Below are 25,533 nucleotides of genomic sequence, written 5' to 3'. Positions count from 1 at the left end.
ACATTCTTAAAATGACGCGTTCAAGAAATATAAAGAACGAAGGGAATGCCTAGTAACAAATACGCGCGACTGTCGAAGAAAAAAAAATCCTGTACTCAGCCTAACAAGAATGGAACCAACAAAAAAAAACGATTATGGGTTATCACGGTATAGAAATTGATAATGGCGACTTTACTATAACCGAAGAAGAGACTACTCGATATTTGTTCGGAACCATATACCAAATACCTTCACACAATGCAGATGATGACAGCACTTACGTTAAGTAGGCTGAATAAAACGAGCTTACTGAAGACGAACACGATTTCGACGCTACGGGAGCAGAGGGGGACAACGTCTTAGTTTATATAGAAGGGCATACTGCACCAGGTGTAGAAAACCTAAAAATGCAATTGATAATACCCCTACCAAAATATTAACGAACATTTTGCCTGAGGTATGTAATGTATATTGAAGGTTATGCCAGATTTCCTAGAGCTCGAAAAATATCAAGAGTAATATTTACCAGTAAAATAACCACGTCTCCCTAAAACTAACAGCGATCATTCCATATAGCCACGAATTCAATTTTAGAAAAATAACGAAAAACTGCACAAGCTAGTTACGGCTACAACCTTCTCCAAGAACAAAAGCACCAAACAAAACAGTAAAATTCTGAGTGTATCCTGTAACCAGGCCCATTAAAACAGACTTTATTACAGCAAAGATGTCTGTGGCTAGGATCCAGCAGATCTTCTCAGGCAACAGAGCGATGTAGACAAGAATCGCACGAGAGCGTAGCACACCGTTGCGGCGCTCACTCAAATCTCCAGAATCGTAAAACTGTGCGCCACACCTTCAGCGTTCGGTAAAACTAATGAAAAAATTAAAGCCGTTCCACTGAATGTGAAAGCTGTCGGAGGTGCAGGGCAGTGATTCACCGCAATGGGCTGTAGCGCCGTTATCGGCTCACTGCTACACTCTAATCCTGGTAACCCATAATGTAACTTCTAAACGGAAGTAACCTATAAAATAAAGGTTACAATGGATTCATTTTGATGTTTTCTTTATCCCAGTCCGTCCTAAGGGTTACAAGCGTGAGGTTAAAAGCGATTTATGGGTTACAATAATGATTTATAGGTTACATCAACAAAATCTGACATGTAACCTCTACGTTGTAACCTATAAAACGCCCTGTAACCTCTAAGAGATGCTCGTCGTGCCTTCTCTCCCGGCGGCCGTTGATTTCTCCGTTGCATGACGGGATATAGAGAAATGGCGGCGCCGGCAGGCCCGGTGGCCGCGTTTTCGCGCCACTCGAGCCTTTTAACCGCTGTGATACCCCTACGATGAAGCGAGGATTGCTGTTACAAGACTTATTTGTCGGCGTGAATCGCGGAGGCTGCGGAGAGCCCATTTCTGACTGGCAGCGCTTCACGGCCCGTTCTTCTACGACCAGCATCAAGTTCGCATGTTGGATCAATGCCCCGGCGCCAGTGAAAGCGAACTCGGTGAGTATATTCCCGTGACGGTTTCGGTGTTTTCATTGGATGTGTCTTTTCGCTGGGGGCTTTTCAATTTGAAATTGTAGCATTCGAGAGGGATTTTCGTTACCGGACTGGTTGCTGCGCTGGACGTTTTCTGTTGTCCGCGACGGCATTTGAATGAAATCACGGGCTTGCGTTCGTTGCGTCAGACTAGAGCGGACGATCGGGAAAGCACAGATAACGGCGCCCGTGGCCTGCTTTCTGCTCTGTTTGCGCGCCTTCGTCATGTGTTGAGCGTTTTGTTTACGCTGTTCGCTGCATCGGGCGCACTTGACGAGTTATTGGCCCATGTAATTGTCAGGTAGCTCTGTTTGAATAATTGAATTTTGTCCCATTAAAGTCTTGTATTATCGCGCTATTCTCTGGGTATTATCATTTTGTTTCAGTCGTCGGGAAATGTTCATTTTTCTCGCTGCATATATTCGGAATGGTGTCCATTTTATTGGTCTTGTAGTAATATATCCGGATAAACACAAGGTGTGTGCTGCAGAAAAGTAGTCCACTAAATGCTGCCCGAAATTTCTAAACTCACTTTTGTCCAGCACAAGCCTCTTTTTTGTGAAAGTTTGCCTTACGGCACAATAAAAAGTTTTCGTATGTACAACACTCCTCATTTTTTTCATTCTTTTCCTTGAGTGCGTAAATTTGGTGTTCGTCATTTTGGAACAGCGGGTCATTTACACCATGTTAAGTGGTTTATTATTCTCATTCGCACAAATCAGTCGTTTATTTATTCGCGTGGTATTGCAGGGCAAATGATTGTCTCGCGTGATCCTAGTGTAGTGCAGTAAAGCGACTTTACAGAATGGTGGTATGTATGAGCTAGCATGCAGGCTGCTTGATTGTTGTTTTTTGATGATACAGAAATTGTGACGAATTACACAGGGACAGGTGCAGGTGTAAAAATGGGTTCTGCACCGTCATCGGATCCTGGCTGTTCAAAAAGTGTGGTTGCATCTGGCTACCTATACTATGACTTATCAGCACTACTGTTTTTTCTTGCAGGCAGTGTTCCTTGAGCTGACAACCAGGACTCCCTCCCCTGCGTATGACACAAGTTGAAATGAAGTCTGATTTCAGCGGAAACAACGGTATGAAAACGCAATAACTAAAACACATTCATTCAAATATTCTTTGTAAAGATGGCACCCAGGCCTGCACAGACAAAAGTATGATTCACTTGTAAAAATGCGAGGCCTTTCTTCAAGTGTTATGATGTTATATTTCGTATCTTATTTTGCCTCATGTTTAGTGACTCTTTCTATCAGTTCGTTACTACATGAACGTTATGAATTCACATAACGATTTCCTCAGCATGGAGCTTTGTAGTTTTTCAGCAACTCTAGCTATTCTATAAGATGCGTGGTTTTGCAGAGCCAACAAGAACTCTTTTTCTAAAATAGCTCTGTAAGAAATCTCCAGTTGTTAGTGAGTGCTTATGCTGTGTTCTTTTCTTCGTCTTGTCAAGTTTGAGGTGTTCTTTCATTATGAATGTATACCAACTGCCCAGCTCTAAAGCCTATTACATTTTAACCCAAATAACCCTTCGAGTCATTACAGGTACAGACCTCCTGGTAATGCCAGTTGAAGATCGGTGCAAGTTCTAGATGTATCCTCTCCCACAACACATCTGGACGAAGAAAAAATGTAAGTTGGCGATTCTTTTTTACTGATAGCTGAGGAAGTAACCACCGATAAGAACACTTTACTTAAATGAAAAACGTTTCGGCTTCCACGTGGGATCCTTGTTCAAAATGAAACTGCCAGTACAAGGGGGAAGGGGGGGGGGGGAGGAGGAGGATGTTTAAGTACAGCCAAAAATGTGACGCAGGTGGCGTCAGCATCGTGCAAGCACGTTTCCTGGGTTCAGTGCGACGTTCGCTCTGTTTTGTGTACTAGTGATTCCACATGAAGGCGCGGAAACGTTTTTGTTTTCTCTTTTGCAAATGTATGTCAGTTTATCTCGTAGTCCAAAGTTTCTGCCTGTTCTGGTTGAGCATGCAGAAACATTTCGCGAGATTAACTGGAACACGGCACGATTAAAATTCGGGAAGGTTGGCCGGTATGACTATAGTGGCTTCGCGTTGTTCTGAACAATGCGGCCAAATTACTCTGTGTAACGATTACTGAAATGATGTGAAATTATTAGGAAAGGCCGTAAATCACTCCTCTGGTGTGGCCTTTCATTTCATTCTCTGGTCTCCGTCTTCATTTCCGTGCAATATATTTTTCGTACTTCACATGCCTGTGGTTTGGTGTGAGGGGCTTATGGTTGCACTGGATTTTGTTCTTTTTCTGAAATTTTCTGTAGATGGCTCTTCAAGGTGGGGAAATCCAAGTGACGGCCCCTCACATATATACCTCCATCTGCGGCAGCAGGGAACAAGTTATTCAGATGACCTGGGGAAATCTTCAGCGTGCCCTGATTTTGTGCCTGCTTGTGTACTACCTAAATTGCGAAGCTTATCTCTGAATTTTTCCAAGCGCCTTTTTTCATGCAGGAAATTATAGATACCATTTAAAGTTTGCCCAAAAGACAGATTGCAATCGGCCTAGAAACTTGTTAGTGCTGCATAAGGGAATCACAACTCAGGTGGAACTGTAAAGAGGAACCTAAGAGGGAAGTGCAAAGATGGATTCGTAAAGACGAGTGAATTCCAAGTGTAATATTAGACTGAGTGAAACCGAGAATGTAGGGAACATAGCCATATACACTGCTTTGTATGAAAAAGTGAATTTGTAATAAATCTTCTTTCTACTTTCCCACATTCTGCGTTTTTTCTTTGGGGTACCATGACAACAACGCTGTACTGGGAAAGTGCACCCCTGAGAACCATCTTATAAATGTAGCTCAAACTCGAATTCGTCTGAAATTGTTCAATGGCAGTATCCAAACAATTTGGAATGCTTTGCATACATCCGTGCAAATATTGAGGTAAAGAATTTGTATACTTGGCCATGTTTGTGAAGCTGTTCACGCAACATTTATTAAATAGGTTTAATAAGGATATATGAATAAACCGAATTTTACCTGGAAGTCTAAAGCAATATAGGAAACACCAATTCGCCCAGGAAACCGCACTCGTCTAATACTCATTAAGGAACGATAATAACGTTGGGGTGGTTCGCAGCTTTGCTTTTTAATAAATAGCCCACAGGTGTTTCATAAAAATAAATGTAAATGTTCAAAACTACCGATGCCAAACTTCTGGAAATGCGTTCCTGTTAAATGCGCAAATATGTGTGCATGTACTGCAATTCTCTTTTGATAATCATGGCCTAGGCTGTCAGAAGAATTTTTGGCTTAAGGTTATATTATCATAACTTTGGCGTCCTTCTGAAGTATGCTATCAAGTGCATGTTTCCACTCAAGCTTGGTTTCACTAAAGCCTAACTCAATTTAGCAAAAGACATATCATGCATGTTTGATACTGGTTTCTTAAACGGCACAAAACTGATGCAAACATCAAATTTAGTTATGCCTATTTATAGGACTTAAGCGTTGCCAATACTCACGAAGATTTCTGGGTGACAACCTGGGTAACGATTATCGAACAGGTAATGCAATGCATATATATTAAGAGAACATTTTCAAGCTTTTTGGCACTGCTGTTTTAGGAATTATAAAAGTAACTTCTCTTTTAGCCCCAGCCGTGTGGCCGGCAGTTTATTCAAGGGACGAAGAAAAGACACCCGACGCAAAAGTTTAGACGGCGCAATGGACAGCATGGTCGCACATATCTTCCACTAACGCAATGTTTGTTTACCACGCGGGAAAGGCGCCTTCGGGGTGTCGCCACAGCGGCGCCGGCGAAAGCGCGCCTGGCGCGCAACATCACACCTTCCAATTTCTGTGGCCTTGGACGGCGGTAGATGTAACTTATATAAAGGTATACATGCTGAAAGCTGCAAAGTAACCCATAACTGCGTAACCCTTACGTGTATACGTATATAAAGGTTACGAAGATATAGGTTACATTTGTACCTTATAAATTATAGGTTACAAAAATTCGAAAATGTATACCTCTATTAAGGGTTACCCAGCTTAGAGTGTACCACCCAATACAAATCAAATTTCCCGCCTTCGCAGCGCTCCAGTGCCCCCTGCCTGAAACTGCGCCATCGGGAGTTCTGTTCTTTTTGTGCTTGCTTTTCCTCTTGCACATACCAGCATTGCACTACCACTTTTTTCGCTTACTATCGTAAAAACCAACCCAACGAGCGTTCCTAACTAAATGAACATGGCGGTACCGGTTAATTACGTACATTTTGCCTGAAATGTATACCTACATTTCTTTCGCGCTTAACAACGAGGAAAAGTATTACACGCGCCAGCGGTTCACGTGTTTGGAAAGCTTATGACGATATAAACCGCTTGGCTTTCGAAGCCTCTGGGTTACACCGCGACGACAGCCGCTACGATTGAACGCAGTGTCACCTGTTTGGGTCCAGCGAGGGAGCTGCAACGACAAGGCGAACCCCTGAAGTGGTCTGCACGTTATACGAAAGTCCTATGGCCTTTACATTTTCATTTAAAAGGGCCTGTATGTTTCATGAAAATGTTTTCTCAGCAGCGCATATGTGTTTAGAGGGGAGGCGGAAATTAAGGGCATAGCCGTAGGCATGGCCTTCGTGAGATGGCTTTCCCACATTGAGGTTGCGCAGTGAAGCCTGTCCATCTTCGGAGGGAGCACCATTAGGGTAAGTGGCTGTAACTGTTGGTTTATTGAAACTATCCCGAAATAAATTAAATGACAATTAGCCGCTAAGACTACTCTAACACTACGCTTAGTGTTACGTACTTTCCAAAATTGCATAGTTTAGAGTGACGATGGAAATATTGTGGAATTCTCGGCTGCTCTCAATAGATGGGCTTTTACGGGAGGGAACGGACAGCACTATGTTTATCCACTGGAATAAAACTCTATTTAATCACAGTTTCCTTCAGGCAACAGAACAGGAAGTACACTCAATCGCAAGTTATAAACAAACGTGTTTTCATGCATGCACCAGGACCCGGTAAAGCGCATTGTCGCTTACGTTGAGGCTCGGCACCACAACTTTGCTGCTCATCCTTACTCACGGAGTGAAAGGGCACTGTATTTTTGCTCCAAGGTTAATTCTATATTACTAAACATATAACAAAAGGCAAAGCCAAATAAAACAAAACTCAGACCCAATCAGCCGAGGTGCAGAATAGGTACAGGGTGGGGCTTTTCTTTTTTCTCTGTGTGTTTATCAAATAAATAAAGCTCAGCACATACAACACATCAACAGCCGGGGATTGGAATAAGCCGTGAACATTTTGACCACCCGTTTTTCTCGCATATATTTAGATTATCATAATTGTTACAGAAATTTGAGGACAAGTCCTTTATTTACTGAAGATTCAATGCTTCGAGCTGACCGAAACTATTACATGAGGTTACTGCACATGAATTATAAACAAAAGACCCACAATCAACTCGACGCTAATTCTTCATGCAACTATCTGAGGCGTACAGTACGACGCATACCAAAAGTATACGCGAAGAAACTATGGCGAACTATATTTAGGGACAAGAAGAGATCGGAGTGGGTCAGGAACAAATGCGGGTTAAGGACAAATTAGTAGAAATTAAGAAGAAGAAATGGACGTGGACAGGGCATGTAATGCGAAGGCAAAATAACCGTTGCTCATCAGGGGTAACAGAGGATTCCCAGAGAAGGCAAGCATGGCAGGTGCCGGCAGAAAGTTAGATGGGGAGATGAGATCAAGAAGTTTGGGGGATCAATTGGTCGAAGTTAGCACAGGACCGGGATAATTGGGGATTAATGGGAGAGCCCTTTGCCGGGCAGTGGGCGTAGCTAGGCTGGTAATGATGATGATGATCACGACGACGTTGGTATACTGGCGGCGAGCAATGTTTCCTGTACCAGTCAACTGAAATAATGAATACGTTTGTAGAAAAATTAAACTTCGACGCCAGTAAACCCACGTTTAAAAAAAACTAAAGCCGTTCCACTCAATGTGAAAGCGGTCAGAATATTGTGCAGAGCAGTGATTCGCCATAATGGGCTGTAGCGCCACAACCCCATGCAATTCAAATTTCCCGCCTTCGCAGTGTTCTCGCGCGCCCCCTGCCTGAAACTGCGCTAGCGAGAGCTCTGTTCTCTGTGCTTTGCTTCCCGCACGTGCCGGCGTTGCACTGCGGTATTTTGCGTTTACTATCGTAAAAGCCAACCCAACGGGCGTCCTTAACTAAAGGAACGCGGGCGCTGCCGGTTAATTACGCATATTTTTCCTCAAATGTACCTATAGTTTTCTTTGCGCTAATTAAGATGTATGACAAGCGCCACCGTTTCAGAGTTTCGAACGCTTATGACTGTATAAACCACTTAAGTCATAAACTGATTAACATTTAAGAACATTTACAAACTAAAATACATTATTACGGCATTGTGATGTAGTTGTGCAATCGTTCAAACTTAATGCGTGCTGATTCGTGTTTGTGTGTACACTGTGGTATACACATATGCTTTGTATAATATACAGGGAATGTATACGTGACTATGCTTTTGTTCTATTGTGCTATTATGAGTGTGCTATTTTGTTTAAATAAGTTTACATTTATGAACATAACTATTCTTGCTGGTACTCTGAATCGGGTGGCCGAGGCCTCTTTCAGGCTACATGCGCCTTTAGTCTCTGCCTTTCCTTGCTGTCGGTAAGAAATAGCGATCAAATTAAAAAAAATGGGATTTACATACCTCAAAAGTAACTTGGATTTCTAGCTAACTTAGTTCGGCTGCTTCAACAATTCTGTAAATATTCTACCATGTAAATCTAGATAACTGCCAACAACGTACCTCTCAAGAGAGGTTGTGTTGGCTAGAAAGCTTACACGAACGATCACACACACGAGTGTGTGTGAGTGTGTGCGCATACATTTGTGGAGGTGTTAACACCGAAAATTCGACGGCAAAGAGTATATTCGGCCAATTACGATATAAGTGGCTGGAAGTCTTGTGAAGGCTGATGGTAATGATGATGATGATGGCGACAACGACAACGATGATAGACAAGTACACCCGCTTGCAACAATTGTGGACCTTACATGACAAAGTTAAGCCGTCCTCCCACAAAAACATTTGTAATAATCTGTTTTATAGAAGGATGAGCTTTTCCTTCTTATTTTCGGTGATACAAAAAGCTATTTTTCCACATCTACATGTAGTCTTTCTCGAATCTCTACCGCGAACAGCGGTTGTGGTACACCTGTATAATGTTCACCGGGCTAAGCTTGTTCAAATTCGCACATTCAACATCAATCAGCTCCAAAAAATAAAAAATTACCCCACCTTCCTGCGAGGGGAACCCTGTGGAGATGCGACGCATCTTGGGGGTTCACTTGGTGTTTCCGTTGGGTTGATTCTCTAATTGCGTGAAACGTGTGAGGAACGCGTATGATGTATTCTTTATTTAACACGCGGCCTTTTCAGTGGGGCTAGCATTCCTGTTATCACAGTGATCGGTGCTTGTTACGGTTACGCGGGCGATAGCAGAATTGTTAGGCTCCATTCAACGCATCCATGGAAATCGGAACGCCGGTGCTGGAACAACCGCGGCTATGACGCAACGTGTCGCGGCTATGACGCAACACAATTCAACACAATCCACTTTAATCCAATCCAATCCAAATCCAATTCAATCCAATCCAATCCAATCCAAGCCAAGCCAAGACAAGACAAGACAAGACAACACAAGACAAGCCAAGACTAGACAAGCCAAGCCAAGCCAAGCCAATGCCCCTCGCGAGAGAGTTTTCGCTATTGGAGAGGAGAGGGGGTGAGCGGCGGAGAGCGCAGATCGCGCGGCGAGGAGAATGGGGGAGGGGTGTGGATGGACAACAACAACGCCGTATGGAGGGACAAGGCGAGTGAATGAGATGCAGTCGCATCCAAAAAGTTGCCAGATGAAGCAGAATGGTGGGCAGCAGGGAAGGTACTTTGTCCAAGTAATAATAGTTTTCCACTCAAAACCAGTGTGGTTTGAAAAATGTTTGCCTTACGTGGAAATTCTCCCATGTGTGCGCTTGCGCTATTTTGGCCCTCACTTGTGCGGTTATTCTATGCAGGGCAGAGTGAAGTCACGCTCGCAATTTGCTTTCCGCCGAACTTCCATTTCCGCCCATCACGTGTTGTAACTAGCTGAAGAAAACTGGCCGACGCAGCAAATTATTTGCATACATCCAGAAGCCATAACCACAATGCCCACTTCTGCTTCAACGCGAAAAATGCTTTCGCACCCAGCTAGGGTAACTGGATCTTGCCGGCGGTCTCGTCACTAAAGCTAAGGCATATGGGCGCAGTAGTTTTTGCCAGAAGCGAATGCTGGTTTGATTGACACGTGCTTTAATTCTGCAGCGACCGATTTTTTCGCTATTTGGGCATAAACATTTGCGGTCACGAATTGGCAGACATATTTGGCTGGGGATACTTTCAGTACTAAGGCTAAACGTAAGTTAGGATGGGGCATTATAAAAAAAAGGAAAATATGAATGAACCATATTTAGGGTAAACCCCCAAGCTGAGTAAGTTTCAGCCAACGAAAAATTTGATATTCACCTTTGAGAGAGACACTTGTTGTAAAGACACGTATACCACTTGAAATGCAGCGGTATACGGCTACAAACGGAAGCTGTGCCGCTTAATCAGAAACTTCGACTTTGGAGAAAAATTAGTGCAAGTCTAAGATTCAAATTTTTCACATCCATGGTGCTCCTACCATCATCATCATCAACAACAGTCCACTTGGTGCACTGCAGGAAGAAGGCTTCTCCCGTCGACTTCCAAATGCTACTGTTCCGAGCCGCCCGAGTCCATTCTTTGCCTCCGAAGCTCGTAATTTCGTATATCCATCGATTCATTGGTCTCCCCATTCTTCTGGACCCCTCTCTCAGTATCCATTGTCAACCCGGTTGTCCGCCGGTTGCCGTTAGGCCTAACTACGTGGCCGGCCCGTCTCTTTCATTTCTTTTATTGGAACTATGATATCGTATACTTCAGATTCTTCTCCGATCGAAGAAGCTCGTTTCCTCTCGGTTAACGTTACACCTACCATGCTTCTTTCCATGGCCCGCTGAGACGACCAAAGTTTGCTTTCACGTTGTTTAGTAAGGCGCCAAGTTTCTGCTCTATATGTCATCACCAGGAGGACGCATTGGTTGCATATAGTTCTTTTCAGTGATACCAGTAATCTGATTCCATCTAAGTTCGATTGAAGTTTCGCATAAAGCTGTCGTTCCATTTATTAAGTGCAGAGCACTTTAGGGCCGCGCCTTGCCGTCGCAGCTCACACGCTGTACCCATGTAGACCGGCGTTCTGTCGTAGCCGCTGTTCGCGGCGTAACCCAGAGGCTTCGAAAGCCCAACGGTTTATATAGTAATACGCGTTCTAAACTCGTGAACCGCTAGCACTGGTCATACATCTCCACGTGGTTTAGCGCCGAGAAATCTCTAGGTTCATTTGAGGCAAAATATGCGCAAGTAACCGGCAGCGCCCGCATTTCTTTAGTTATGAACGCTGATTGGTTTGGGTTTTCCGATAGTAAGCGAAAAAAAGTGGCAGTGCAACGCCGGCACGTGCGGGAGAAAAAGCAACCACAAAAACAACAGAGCACCACCTGGCGCAGTTTCAGAAAGGGGGCGCGTGAGCACTGCTAAGGCGGGAAATTTGAATTGCATGGGGTGGCAGCAGTAAGCGGATAGCGGCGGTACAGCCCGTTATGGTGAATCACTGGTGTGCACTTCCGACAGCTTTCAGATTCAGTGGAGCGGCTTTAATTTTTTTGCCGCTCCGGAGAAGATTTAAAGTGGATCTTACGTTTTACATGGAACACGTGTCTTATTTTCGCTGAAATTGCTTTGTTGGTGCGGAACATCACCAATTTACGCGGATCAGCGATTGTCAGCCCTCCGTTCCACAGATTTTCGTGCCATGTAAGATCCGTTTACCTTTCCTGTGTTCCAGATACCCATTTCAAACAACGTTTTTTATCGGTTTATTCATGCCATGAGTTTAACGTATCTTGTGCTCCCTAGGGAAATAGAGCTGTTTCAAGGGTTCACTTTCCGCACTGTTTGCAGCGGCGCGGAGGATTGCGCCGCTGGCTAGGGGCAATTTGGCTTTGGCGGAGTGCTTTGGAGGACGTTGTGGTATGCGGTGATGCGTACGTGCAGCAGCAAGGCTGTTGGCCGCGTGTTGAAACGGCTTCGGAGAAAAATAACCAACGGCTCCTTGCGCTGGTTTTTCTATTCATTGGAGATGCCAGTTTTGCTTGGGATGGGGCATCACAAGCGGACGTCAACGTTGCGGCTTCATCACAGCAACACGTATGCACTAAAGAGCACTGACATACTGCCGACATAAATGGGAGGTGGTGTAAGTTCATACTGTTTGGAAAAGAATGATTCAGCCGGGCTTTAGCGTTGGTGGTACGGGCCGGAAAAATTCACTTCGTTGTTATTGTGGTCAAGCAAAGAAACAGTTGTAGACTCAGAATCTCGTTGAGTCTCATATTCAAGCGAATTTACGAGCGTGCAATGGGCGCTCGCGGCCGAAACTCTCGTTACGTGCCGTTGGTTTGGCTCTATTGCGTTTTCGTGGGCTATTGTGGCAGTATAGAGCGTTCTTTTTTCTATCGCGCAACAATACGTTTTGTCGCGTTTGCTCTCCTCGAGGGAAGCACGGGCGCTATTGTGGGAGAGCGGGCGGGTTAAAAAACCGCTTGTTGAAGTAATGAGAACATTAGTCGCGCCTTGGATTTTATTTTTAAATCCCGAAGGTGTTCCCGAGTCACGTAAGCAGGTGTCCCATTTTAGCAATAGAAGTGTGCAGACTTAGTTTATTAATCTCGGCGGCATGATTGTAGTCAGGGTATGTTATGTTACACTATCAAGTTAAAACTCCGGAGCAGTGAAAAAAAAAAAAAAAAGAACTCCGAGTAACCGGTACATTATTCATCAAATGCGTTGAAAAGTTGTTTATTCATTAGGGCCGGAACGAATTTGGGAGCCCTTCTACCAGATCATGCATCAACATGGAAGATGACTGAATCTAAATTGCTTAGAACAAGAGTATGTGCCAATATGTACATCGGGTCTGTTATAGGCAGTATTCCAGAAACGTTAAAGCGAAATCTGTTTGCACTGGATTTTCAAGTAAACTTACTGATCGACATTTTCTCCTTGTATTTGTTGCTACGAAGGAAAAACACCAAATGTTTTCCCTGCTATTTGTGTCATATTATTCGGGTGCTATGCGCCATGATCTCAACTGTTGTAAAAAAATAAAGCACACGTACTGCGCCGTCCGTGATTCGCACATTACCATGGCGCTTATTCTTACGAGCGTTGCACACATTTAGGGCCGCACGGTATATTGTGAGCGGCTTCTTCGTTGAATGTTGACTGTATGTGCGACGCAAATGCCATGCAATTTGCGGATCCTTATTTTTGTGGCTGCTAGTCGCTCGTGTGTGTCTTATACGGTTCACTTTCCGCACTGTTTGCAGCGGCGCGGAGGATTGCGCCGCTGGCTAGGGGCAATTTGGCTTTGGCGGAGTGCTTTGGAGGACGTTGTGGTATGCGGTGATGCGTACGTGCAGCAGCAAGGCTGTTGGCCGCGTGTTGAAACGGCTTCGGAGAAAAATAACCAACGGCTCCTTGCGCTGGTTTTTCTATTCATTGGAGATGCCAGTTTTGCTTGGGATGGGGCATCACAAGCGGACGTCAACGTTGCGGCTTCATCACAGCAACACGTATGCACTAAAGAGCGCCGACATACTGCCGACATAAATGGGAGGTGGTGTAAGTTTATATTGTTTGGAAAAAAATGATTCAGCCGGGCTTTAGCGTTGGTGGTACGGGCCCACAAAAATCAACTCGTTGTTATTGTGGTCAAGCAAAGAAACAGTTGTGGACTCAGAATCTCGTTGAGTCTCATATTCAAGCGAAGTTACGAGCGTGCAATGGGCGCTCGCGGCCGAAACTCTCGTTACGTGCCGTTGGTTTGGCTCTATTGCGTTTTCGTGGGCTATTGTGGCAGTATAGAGCGTTCTTTTTTCTATCGCGCAACAATACGTTTTGTCGCGTTTGCTCTTCTCGAGGGAAGCACGGGCGCTATTGTGGGAGAGCGGGTGGGTTAAAAAACCGCTAGTTGAAGTAATGAAAACATTAGTCGCGCCTTGGATTTTATTTTTTAATCCCGAAGGTGTTCCCGAGTCCCGTAAGCAGGTGTCCCATTTTAGCAATACAAGTGTGGAGACTTAGTTTATTAATCTCGGCGGCATGATTGTAGTCAGGGTATGTTATGTTACAGTATCAAGTTAAAACTCCGGAGCTGTGAAAAAAAAAAAAAGAACTCCGAGTAACCGGTACATTATTCATCAAATGTGTTGAACCGTTTTTTATTCATTAGGGCCGGAATGAATTTGGGAGCCCTTCTACCAGATCATGCATCAACATTGAAGATGACTGAATCCAAATTGCTTAGAACAATAGTATGTGCCAATATGTACATCGGGTCTGTTATAGGCAGTATTCCAGAAACGTTAAAGCGAAATCTGTTTGCACTGGATTTTCAAGTAAACTTACTGATCGACATTTTCTCTTTGTATTTGTTGCTACGAAGGAAAAACACCAAATGTTTTCCCTGCTATTTGTGTTGTATTATTCGGGTGCTATGCGCCATGATCTCAACTGTTGTAAAAAATAAAGCATACGTACTGCGCCGTCCGTGATTCGCACATTACCGTGGCGCTTATTCTTACGAGCGTTGCACACATTTAGGGCCGCACGGTATATTGTGAGCGGCTTCTTCGTTGAATGTTGACTGTATGTGCGACGCAAATGCCATGCAATTTGCGGATCCTTATTTTTGTGGCTGCTAGTCGCTCGTGTGTGTCTTGTACGGTGCGCACAAAGTACAACAAAACTTGAACATGGTTACATGTGGCTGAAGTTTAGTTACGTGTGCGTGGGACGGCTGAAACCTGAGGCACAGACAGTTTGTAGAAGGTCTAGGAACATCAATTCGTTAAAACGTAAGTGATGCCTGAATTTTAGGACGCATGTCTTCGGAAAGTTTTGATATATTTGAAGTATGGTTTTGGCGAGTCGTTACATTAGCTCAACATAGCGCTTTCGGCATGTTTATTCATCTTATTTCTTATTTACTGCAATCGGTACACCACAATAGGGCAGGGTCAGAAATTGAACTTATTCACATTCGGAAGCTTTATTTGTTGCTCAAAGAATATGACTGGGAAATTTTCTTTTGCGAAGTTCCTGAATGCCGTGCCTATGATTCATTTGTAGCGATATATGGGGAAATGGTAAAAACTGCACTGTTAAAACAGAGAAAGGCTGACTGTCCTTGGATGAATTGCAACATCTTTTCCGCTATTGCAGAAAAAGAGCTGGCTTGGGTATTGTGTCGACGCTCCCCTAACAATGACAATTTGCGTGTCACTTATAAAATTGCCCGCAATAGGGTTACTGCTTTATTTAGGTCCGAAAAGCGTCAGCACTTACATCGCAAATTTTCAGAAACCTGGTCTAATCTGAGTAAAATCTGGTCCTTTATATTTAAGCTTAGAGGCCTCCTATCAAAAAGCACGCATGAAATCATCGCTAGAAATTTTGGTGCGCCTTCCATAACGTTAGCGGACCAAATAAATACTTATTTGGCCTGGGCTGCCAGCAACTCTTCCCCAACTGGTTTTTCTCCATTTAAGATGCGTTCAGTAGTTAACTCTTCCATTCTGCCTGAGTGTACCGAAGACATTCGCTACATTTTATTTAGTATGAACAACGGAATTGCGCTGGTATGGATGGCATTACTGTTGATGTCCCCTGCAGGAACTTCGATATATTTAAATACGTTTTATTGGTCATTGTCAACAACGTCATCCTTTCAAAACGCAATACGCTTTTGCGAAGCAAACTTCATTCCTACTAAATGGAAGTGCACAGAACGGAAAACGCCCTGGATTACACGCAATATCATACATATTAAAAGAGAGTTACGAAGAATGCGAAAGAAAAAATTATTCCGCAGTAATAGGCCAATTCGCGCGAAGATTGAAAGAAGAATTAAAACACGGAAGAGAAAATTTTTTTCAAGCACGTTGAAAAATGTTATGATAAATGAGCCACACAAATTTTGGCGATATTTATCCAAACCAGTTGTCCCTATCACTACGCTGGGAGTTGCAGGGGTTGTTTTAAACGACGCAGAATACATCTCAAACTATTTCAATCAGTACTTCCAATCTGTATTTACACGTGTCCCTACCGTAGCAGCACCAGCGACAGCGTACTCTTCCTTAATGCGGGTATAGAGATAACAGAGCCAGGCATTGTTAACTTGCTCTTGCAGATTGACGCCAAGAAAAGTGCACGCTGTGATAACGTGTCTAATGTTTTCCTTAAACGGTATGCCGAACAACTGCTGCCGTGCTTCCATGTGATATTTATGACGTCCCTCAAGACAGCCACTCTGCCCGACGATTGGCTTTGCGCAAAAATCACTCCGATACATAAAGGCGGCAACACACTGCAGGCAGAAATGTACCGGCCAATTTCATTAACCAGCTGCTGTTGCAAATTGATATCACATTTTAAATAAAGAAATGATAAACTATTTGTTAAGAATAACCTCATTTATTAAAAACAACACGGCTTTCGCAAAGGTTTGTCCATGGTGAATCAGCTTTTAGAAATAACTCATTATTTTGCTTCAGCAATGGATGCCAAACTGAAAGTTTATGCAATATTTATTGTTTTCGCAAAAGCCTTTGACCTTGTCCCGCACAACAAAAATAATTGAAAAGCTCAAGTCTATTGGCATAAAATCTCAAATATTATAGTGGGTAGCAGCATATCTATAAAATCGCACTCAGTACGTATCTCTAAAAAAATCGGAATCTGACCGTCTTAATGTTTTTTCAAGTGTCCCGCAGGGTTTCGTACTGGTCCCTTTACTTTTTCTTGTATATGTTAATGATGTTTCTGATTGCGTTGAAGATAGAGTTACCATGCGACTCTTTGCCAATGACTGTGTTGTTTACACTAGTGTGCATGATGTTGCAGACCCAGTGAGGCTAAATTCTTCCCTCCGTAATATAGCCCGTTGGTGCGACACCCCGGATTTGAAAATAAACAATAGAAAAACAAACTGTACGAACATAACTCAGAAAAGATCATCTCTCCAATTTAACTACACGTTGAATGGCTCCCAAGTGTCCCGAACAAATTTCATAAAATATTTAGGCATAGCAATGACGTATACAATGAAATGGGATCTTCATATCGGAAACACCTGCAACAAGGCCTTCAGGCAACTGTGCTTCATTCGTAGAAAACTGTCGGCATCCCCACCTCATGTCAAATTAACGGCTTGCAAGACTCTTGTGAGACACATCCTCGAGTATGGTAGTATAGTTTTGAAGCCACATCAACAATATCTTGTACACAAATTAGAAAGAAATTAAAAATAAGGCACATCGTTTTTTTTGCTCTAAATATTCTAGACACGACACTGTAACTTCGTTGCGCATGCTAGCGCATATTCCAACCTTGTCGTCACGTCGTAGTGTTGCTATTATGAAGTTCATGTATCTTTTGTATCGGGAAGCTATAAACATAAACAAAAGTGATTACGTTAAACCTCCTCACCGACTCTCAACAAGGACGAATCATGACAAACTTTTCATACCATTTAGCAGCCGTACAAATACATTCAAGTATTCTTTTTTTCCGTTGGCCATTGAAACTTGGAATGGATTACCGTCCGATGTTATCAACGCCACATCGGTAGATAGCTTTACTAGGAACGCAGAATTGTGGTTCTACCTTTTCCCGCCTTATTTTACCCTATCACGTATTGCATCTGTTTTCAGGTGTTTTACTGCATTTTTGTGTTAGAAGAGACGTATTTACCTACACTGTCTTTGCTGTCGGTTCACTTAGTATCGTCTGTCAAACTAAAACCACAGCGGAGAGCGTTCTTGCACTTTATTTTCTTTTTTATGTGCTTTGGCAAAGGAGTGGTTGGTTGTTGTGTTCTCTTTATCATCCAGGGTTTGCTTTTTTGTACATATGTGTGTAATGTGCATTATGTGCCCACTTGCTGTATGAGCCCAACCAAGGCTTACAGGATTGATAAATAAATAAAATAAAAAATAACACAACAATTTCCGCAAAGGCTAAAAGAAGCTCTTGCATTTCCGCTCTACAAGAACGGGGAACGCAACTTTGTATGTAAGTATCGAGCTTTTTATATACTTTCATGCGTTGCCGTGCCAATTGAAAAACATAAATACTTCACTGTGCTCAGTGTTACAACCAAAACGTTATGGTTTCATCACAGGGCGGGGCACTCAGTGGGCATTCGAAGATCTGTCCGATCACTTAAACAGTATAACTGATATCAAAAAGTTGGCCTGCGGTTTATTTTTAGATATTTGCAAAGCATTCGATTCCATCAGTCATGAAGTGCTCCTTTGTAGACTGTGCGACTATGGATTTAGCGGCCCTTTCTTGTCCTTTTTTAGAAACTATTTGTGTGACCGAACCGTGGTCGTTGCAATAGGGAAACTTAAAAACAAAAGCGCTAAATTTATGAATGGTGCCCCGCAAGGTTCTATTTACGCCCTCCTTTCGGCTAACTTGCTGTTCGGACCAGCACAAGCTCCGATTGAACTAAAACTCAATTCACTGAATTTCTGAAACTAATTAAGAAACGGTTCCATTAGTCACATGTGACGATAAAGGTGTTTCAAACAGTTCGCAAAATGCCGGATGTACGAAATACCCTGCGCTTTTACGGCTTTTAAAACATCTGGTTTTAATTGTACGATGAATTGGAATTCGAGAAAGAGGCCTCTATGTTGATCAACGAGGTTGTTTTAGCAACGGAAACACGATGCACGTGCAAGATTGTTACCTTATATATCGCCTCTGGTCTACGTAGTCTTCCAAGGAGTATCGGTACTTATGAAAAGGTTCATTCATCTTTATTTACTCGACGGTGATATTCCAGATAGGGAACTGGCCCTATGCCTCAGGTGGTATACGGGCGGGTTGATATTTGGGCTCTGCCATCTGCATGCCACCATTAACCCATACCAGTTTTGCTTTGTTCGAATTTGGCGCTTTTTCTTTATTTATGAACAGGCACCGCCAGTTCCGAGAGACATGATCGGGCAATCGTGGCTATAATTGTTGGTCAATTTGGCCGGTCGCAATGTCTGCCTTCGCAAAGTGACGGGCGAAAAAGTACCTATTCATTTCTCAAGAGATCGCCATTTTGGGCACGCCTAGACCACGCGCACTTTTTTCTTGGGGTATGTTCTTTCGCCGATTTCCATCGTGAGAATTGGAACGAGAGGAACGCCAGCAACATGCATGTACCTTCGAGTAAGCAGTCACCGTTGCCTCAATACGATGAACGGCAACCTACCCAGAGGCTCTCGTGACGAAATCTGATATAGTGCTTGGGACACGCAAGTGGACCTACACCCGCCAATTAAGGTAGCGATTGCAGCGTCCTGAATTACTCTATCGTCAACAAGGTCGGCACGTGGCGTCGTGTACGGACTTCTACTTTGTATTCTTCAGGGCGATGTCTCAGAAATAAACGAGAAGAAATACTGAAGCGAGCGGCATTTCTGTGGCCTTGTGACCGTGGTTTGCTATTATTCAGAACGGCGAAATAAAATAAACATTACCTTGCTTGTATAAATGACAGCTTGTTTTTGTATGTTCTTGTCAATAAAAGTTGAAGGAAAACCCTATGAGAAATCGCCTGTCCCGTAATAGTTTTGTCTACTAGGCAAAGCCTTACGGCTTGATGCCCCTTACCATGAGGCATTGAGGAGCAGAATCAACTAAAAAAACCTGAGCATGTACATATTTAGTCCACTTGCGCTCCCGCCATTTCGAGCTTCACAGTTCTTCTCAGCATAAGCACAATTTCTTGAAATTTCGCTCGATGTTGCTGTTAGCTTGTACAGAGACATTTATATACAATAAAACCTTTCCAACAGGCCTGTACTGTTGGCATGAGCTTGGCATGAGCTTTCAATGTAATCTTGGCATGGGCTGTTCTTGGAGTGGTACTCCGATGTTGCATAATCCCTAGGCAAAACATTTAGAAAAGGCTGCCTAATTACGGGGTTAATTTCATTCTGTCCCCGTCGGTGCGGACCGCTATAGGTGTGGCCTGATCTTGTTAGCCAAGCAAAGCACCGGGAAGGATAGAAAAAAGGAGGGCTATTATAAATTCTTCTCTTTGCAGGCCCTCCCAGCTCTCTCGTGAGTCGGTTTAGTGATGACAACGAGCCAGGATTGACGCGCAGTCCCCGAAACATGTGCTAAGCCATGGGGGGGCACGTAATAAATTAAACATGACTCGTTCGGCGCATAAAAAAGGGTACACGACGTGCATAAAAAAACTTCTCTTCATATACCCACTCGAGGCAACTGTGTTTATGCCTATCTTATTTGGAGAGCCTTGTAAAGTTTCCTTGAAGCGTCATTTTTAACTCCCCACTCAGTTTCATGTTTTTCCTGTTGGGCGTACACCTCACTAGAAAAAAATGAAAAACGAAATGTGATCCGTGGGAACGCCCTGTACCTTCTTTGTTAACATCAATATTTCTGGGACGTTGCTGTTGGATCAACGTTTAGGAAACAATACACGTTATAAATTCAGCTGTTTAAGAGAGTTTGCTTATTATATAGTGCTTATTATATCATGATTATAAACAGTGCTTATTATATAACAGACTGCTTCGTTGCTTTATGTATATATCACTGTTGCAAAACAGAGGGGCAGGATAATTATTTTCACATTCTTGGATTCGACGCAAAATTCGTTTCAGCAAAAATGTATCGGAGCGGTATTGAACATTGGATAGCTGGAAAGCAACGTCTTGCTATGTGTATCCGCTTTTCACGGCGAAGAGGCTTAATCAGGCCAATTTCTTATCCGAGCAGAGTGTCAAAGGCGAATGCTGTTCTCACACAGCTTCCGCTTTACTTATGAAATCTTCGAGCGCGTGGGAGTGCAATTTTCTTCTAAGCAGCGGAAATTTCCGATGCTCTGGCAATGATACAAACGCTTAGGAGTGCGCAACCTCAGCCTGTTGTGATTTTCACGAATTTAACGGACTCGTTTGAGGCCGTTCGTTTCTGCATCAACTACCTCTGCTACAAACCACTGACTCGAAAGTCGGGAGTCTTAGCTTCCGCGGGAGGATCATTTTCACCCCAAGGACGTCAATCCTGTGGCAGCAGCAGGCGGGCGAGGGGACACAGGCATACCTCCCACGATGCACCTACTACCTTTTTTTCATCTGGTCTCAATTTCCCGATTACGAATTGACCATGTGGACCTTCAATTACCCACACGTGTGCTAATTATACAATGTGGTCCAAAGCTCCCGGGGGGCACACCATTTGCAAGGAAGTGGCGCTACGAAGGATTCGTGTCGGTTCGGCACTCACACCAACAATCACGCATAGCGAGCCACCAAATATGCATGAGTTGTTTTGGCGTACTTGTCCGTAGTGTTCCACCTTGGTATCGTGAGCAGATTTTTCGCTGTGCTTGTGGATTGCCCGGGTTTACAGCGTTCCTGACAGCGACTGCTTGGAGGTGTGGGACTCAAGCCAGTCCGACCAACACAATTCAAATGCTGGCTCTTTCAGGCCGGGCTACGGCACCCCTTTGTTTCCGAGAACGACTTGTTTTCATGCACTTGACCCCACATGCCACCACCATATTGTGCAGGAAACCCAAAGTTATGAAGGAACATATAACATCTAGGCCTGTAGAGATATCCCATCATGTTAGGGATATCACAGGTGTGCATGAGGAGTTGATTAATTTTGAGATTGAAGTTCTAGAAGCGTACTTTGACCGCGGAGGCTCCAATTGTACATACCGAAGGATTAATATGCACAACTATTAGTCAGGTGAGTGTTTTTGCAACAAACTATTGTGAAGACCACCGCCAGTTGTTGGTAGCGTGAATACTTGCACGCCTTGCAGGCATTAGAAAGGCAGGGCCGGCAGATGACGCAGCGCGTAGCGAGCAGTAACACGGCTCGGGAAAGGGATGGTTGCGGTGGAGAGAGAACAAAGAGGGGCTGTAACCATACTCGCTCCGCGAATGGCTATGCTTCACTCCGTAACCCACCATTTACACAAGCCAGCTTACAAACACCAAATTTACACCGATCTCCTTAAAGTCGTCTTCACCTCTAAATAGAAGTGCATTGCTAGGAAGACATTTTTAGGAGCAATATAAGATATCAAAATATGGATGCCCTAAGACCTTTCTTTCGTTTCTATAGATTTTTTTGTGAGCTGAGCAGAAGGGTCCGGATGTCGTTCCACTCGCTGAGTTTCCGTTCAACACGGACCCGAGAACTGGGAAGATTAGACATACACAGCTTCGCTCTAAAAATGTGTTGCCTTATATACCGAAGAGAACAGCCTTTAACTCAGTGGCGGTGTTACACTGCAATATGCCGGTTTGTATATCGCGGCCACTAAAACTTGGGTAACATTTTTTTTTTTGCAATCGCACAGCACACTATACTTGGGCACCTTGTTCTTTCTACGCTATACCTTTTTTTGTTGCTCGCCGTTTTGGCCACATAATAGGTTTATGCGCGAGATCAGACATAGCGAACACTCTAAACAGTACACCGTCAAAACATTACGTGTATTCTGCTTAACACTGGGCCGACGACTCTACGTGTCCCAAAGACACCGTATTGATCCGTCTATCACTGGAATTTCCCAAGAGCCCCTTATTTTTCTAGGCAGGCGGAATTGACCGTTGTGAGTTACGGAAGCTGATAGCGTTTTTCGCTCTGAATTAATGGCGTGAAGTAATAATAGTTATCTTTGTGCATTTTACGACTGAACACTATACTTCACATGCCTAGCATTAATTATTTTCCAAGGACCTAGTGGTATGGAATTCCCTATGCTGCTCATCGTGCACTTTGACGGCTGAATTTTCCGCAGAATTCAGGCCGCCAAAGCGGTCATCATCGACATGTTGCCAAATTGCTACTGCGAGTCACTTCTTGGCTTCCTTGTTCATACGTTATTTTAAAAACTGCTGTTCTAACAATTGTTACAGTATTAAAAAAAGCAATAGAGTAAAAATAAGGGGGATTCACCAGACATCTGGTTTTATATTTCATACCCATTGAAATGTGTTTGCAGGCACACGTACTAAACCGAGTTCGAATGCGATCAACGCGGCCCTAGCAGCGACTTCGCTGACTTCTGTGTGCATGTTGAAAAATCAGAGCTCCTTTCTAAAGAGAAACTTGTTCAAAACGCGAAGCTTTCTCCCAATAAACGTGAGTCAAAGTGCAAGTCCAAAATCCAAACTGCTTCCACCGTCCTGGCATGGCGCAATCGGATTGAATTTGGCTTCGTAATGCGAAAGATCCAGGTTCGATACCACCCATAAAATCGTTTTTTAAGCTCTTCGCGTTTCACTACCACCACCACCACCATCATCATAATCACCATCACAACCATCACCATCATCCTGGGCCTTTTGTGCAAACCCGTTGTGTAAAGTGGGCTTTCCTGGAATGAAATTTTAATATTACGATCTACGGCGTAGGTGCGGTACAGGAAGCTTCGCTTAAAAAAAAAAAAAAAATTTCCTCTGCGTCATCCGCGGACGCCGAAAAAACCCCAAACGTTGCGCGCATATTAATAAGCAGCATTGTCTTTTTTTGCTTTCCATGCCGGGGAAACGAGAGAGCATTAATTGAACCACTTCCCCGTTAGGTTGCCTCCGCCGGCGTTTTCCAAGCCCCGCTGGCTGAGTTTTAGTTACCCTTCGAGCAGGACGGGAGCAGACGATACGAACCCAACCACGCGCAGACGATTTGTGGGCCGGGCCCCACCAATGCTTTCATACGCGGTTCCAATTATGTTGCAGCGGCCGAATGAACGGGTCCGCGCAGTCACGATTCGTACTCGGCAGGAATTGAAACGCTATTTGAGCTCTTTTTAGTTTTGCGAGCAGCGTATACGGAAAGAAATGAAAGAAGCGAGCTGCGTCGTTAGCGAGGCACTGATTCGCGGGTACGGGGATTGAGTGCTCCTTTAAAACTCATTTTCTTTCGGGGCTCTCCGTGTTAAGCCACCCGTATTTAGTTTCCGGAGGGCCAGGGCTTGCTGGTCTAATTAGCTTTAATTATTAATTATGTTCATTACGCGAACCACCTCTTCGCTAATGCCTTCATTAATGCTCCACCGCAGTAGGGAGAGTTTTTTTGTTATCCTGAATGCCTTCATTTAAGCGGCTGTCTCGTATTAGTAGTAACGTAAAATAAAAAAAAAAACAGCAATGCGGGGAAAAAGAACGGCGCTACCTCCAAGATTGAGGACTTGGGTGCCGCATATTTTTTAGACTGCTTGGGGGTCTTGAACAACGGTTCATTATTTAAAGAAAATTGCGAAACCGAATGGCGAAGTAATACAACGGTTTCCATTTCTTTTTAATGTTAATATTACATTAATGTGACTCGGCGTTAGTTGTGACTGCGGCTTAGTGAAAATCTCATTTATTGATCACGCATCCAACAAGACGTCAAAGAATGCTGCTGCATTTGATATATCACCCGAACTATGGTACAGAAGAATTTATCAATAGATGGGCTGGTTGTTTATGATTTGACGCATGGGATGAACCTTGAGAACTCCAAAATGTTACAAAGGAAGTTGTCCCATGTTTAACAAAACATTCGAGTTCCACTGTAAACTCACAAACTGCGTAATTTATAGATTGCACTCAAAATTAACTCCTGTGTACTTTAAGGGCACGAACATTTCCTAGCAGTATCATAACCGCACTAAAACAAACTTTGTCAATCGCATCGCTCGCTTCAAGTCGCATAACATCTCGTGTCTGCCTCCTTCACACTTTCTTTTACTTAAGCAGATCAGGACACCTTCTCCTAAAACGCCCATTAAGAACGACATCTCGCCTGTCCCATACGCACCCCTTGATGCCAATTAAATTCCGGACGACGGCTGTGAGCAGCTCATGTCTCCCCCTCCCCCCCCCCCCCCCCCGCCGCCCCCCCATGCCGCGGCACTCTGCAATGCACTTCCAGATAACATTGTGTTTTGCAGAGACCGCAAAATATTTCGCGAAAGACTAACCAGTTTCCGAAAACGAAATGATACGTGCGAACACCACATTTATCTTAAATTGCGTTTATAATTGTGTTTTTACTGTACTCCCAGAATTTATTTATCGCCTGTCATGTATTTTTATTGTTGTTATGCGTGTTCCGTTTGTTTGTTTTCTTATTTATTTATTTTTTTTAATCAGTGCCTACCTCCATTTTATTACATTGCTATGAAACTGCTAACTTCGATGTACGCCCCTTTTATGTAATGCCTTCGGCCCTTGAGGTTGAATAAATAAAATTAAATCAAATCAAATGTTACGTTCCATGCGAGAACATTTTGATTACAGATAAAAAAAAATAAATAAGAATTTGTTGGATGGATTTATGAGTTCTCGAAATGTTTCTTACAATGATAAAGCACAGTAAGTGGGACAATATAGTTAATAATGGGTTGTTTAAAATCAGAAATCTTCAGCGGAAACCATGTCCCACAAAAAGTAGAATACATTCACCTTCACAATTTTGATGCAAAGGACCAGTATAGGAGAAATGCTAAGGTTCAATAACTGTCTGCACAGCGAAAATTTAAAAAGTTAGAGTTTAAAGGAAAAGTTAGGCGAAAATTTACTTCGTTAAACCAAACGAGGCTCTGAGATCGCGGAAGTGCAACGATGCTAAATCTTTCCATTTCGCCCAAGCTGCGGACGGTGCTACGCCACCCAAAGTACTGATGGTCCCGTTCGAGGCATGCCGAAATTAACTCTACTAAGCTCATACG

General features: G+C 43.5%; 1 long non-coding RNA gene across 1 annotated transcript; it reads left to right on the top strand.

Annotated features, from left to right (window-relative positions):
• Positions 1–1,159: 1,159 nt before the first annotated feature.
• On the top strand, positions 1,160–4,209 carry LOC144139034 (uncharacterized). Its single transcript, XR_013316024.1, has 4 exons — positions 1,160–1,490; positions 2,532–2,617; positions 3,087–3,173; positions 3,838–4,209. It is a non-coding gene; the product is annotated as an uncharacterized LOC144139034 (long non-coding RNA).
• Positions 4,210–25,533: the final 21,324 nt, after the last annotated feature.

This window comes from Haemaphysalis longicornis, unplaced genomic scaffold, assembly GCF_048455015.1.
Source record: "Haemaphysalis longicornis isolate Haplotype H1 unplaced genomic scaffold, Haemaphysalis longicornis Haplotype H1 scaffold_5, whole genome shotgun sequence".
NCBI classification, from domain to species: Eukaryota; Metazoa; Arthropoda; class Arachnida; order Ixodida; family Ixodidae; genus Haemaphysalis; species Haemaphysalis longicornis.
This window is presented reverse-complemented; position numbering and strand designations above follow the sequence as displayed.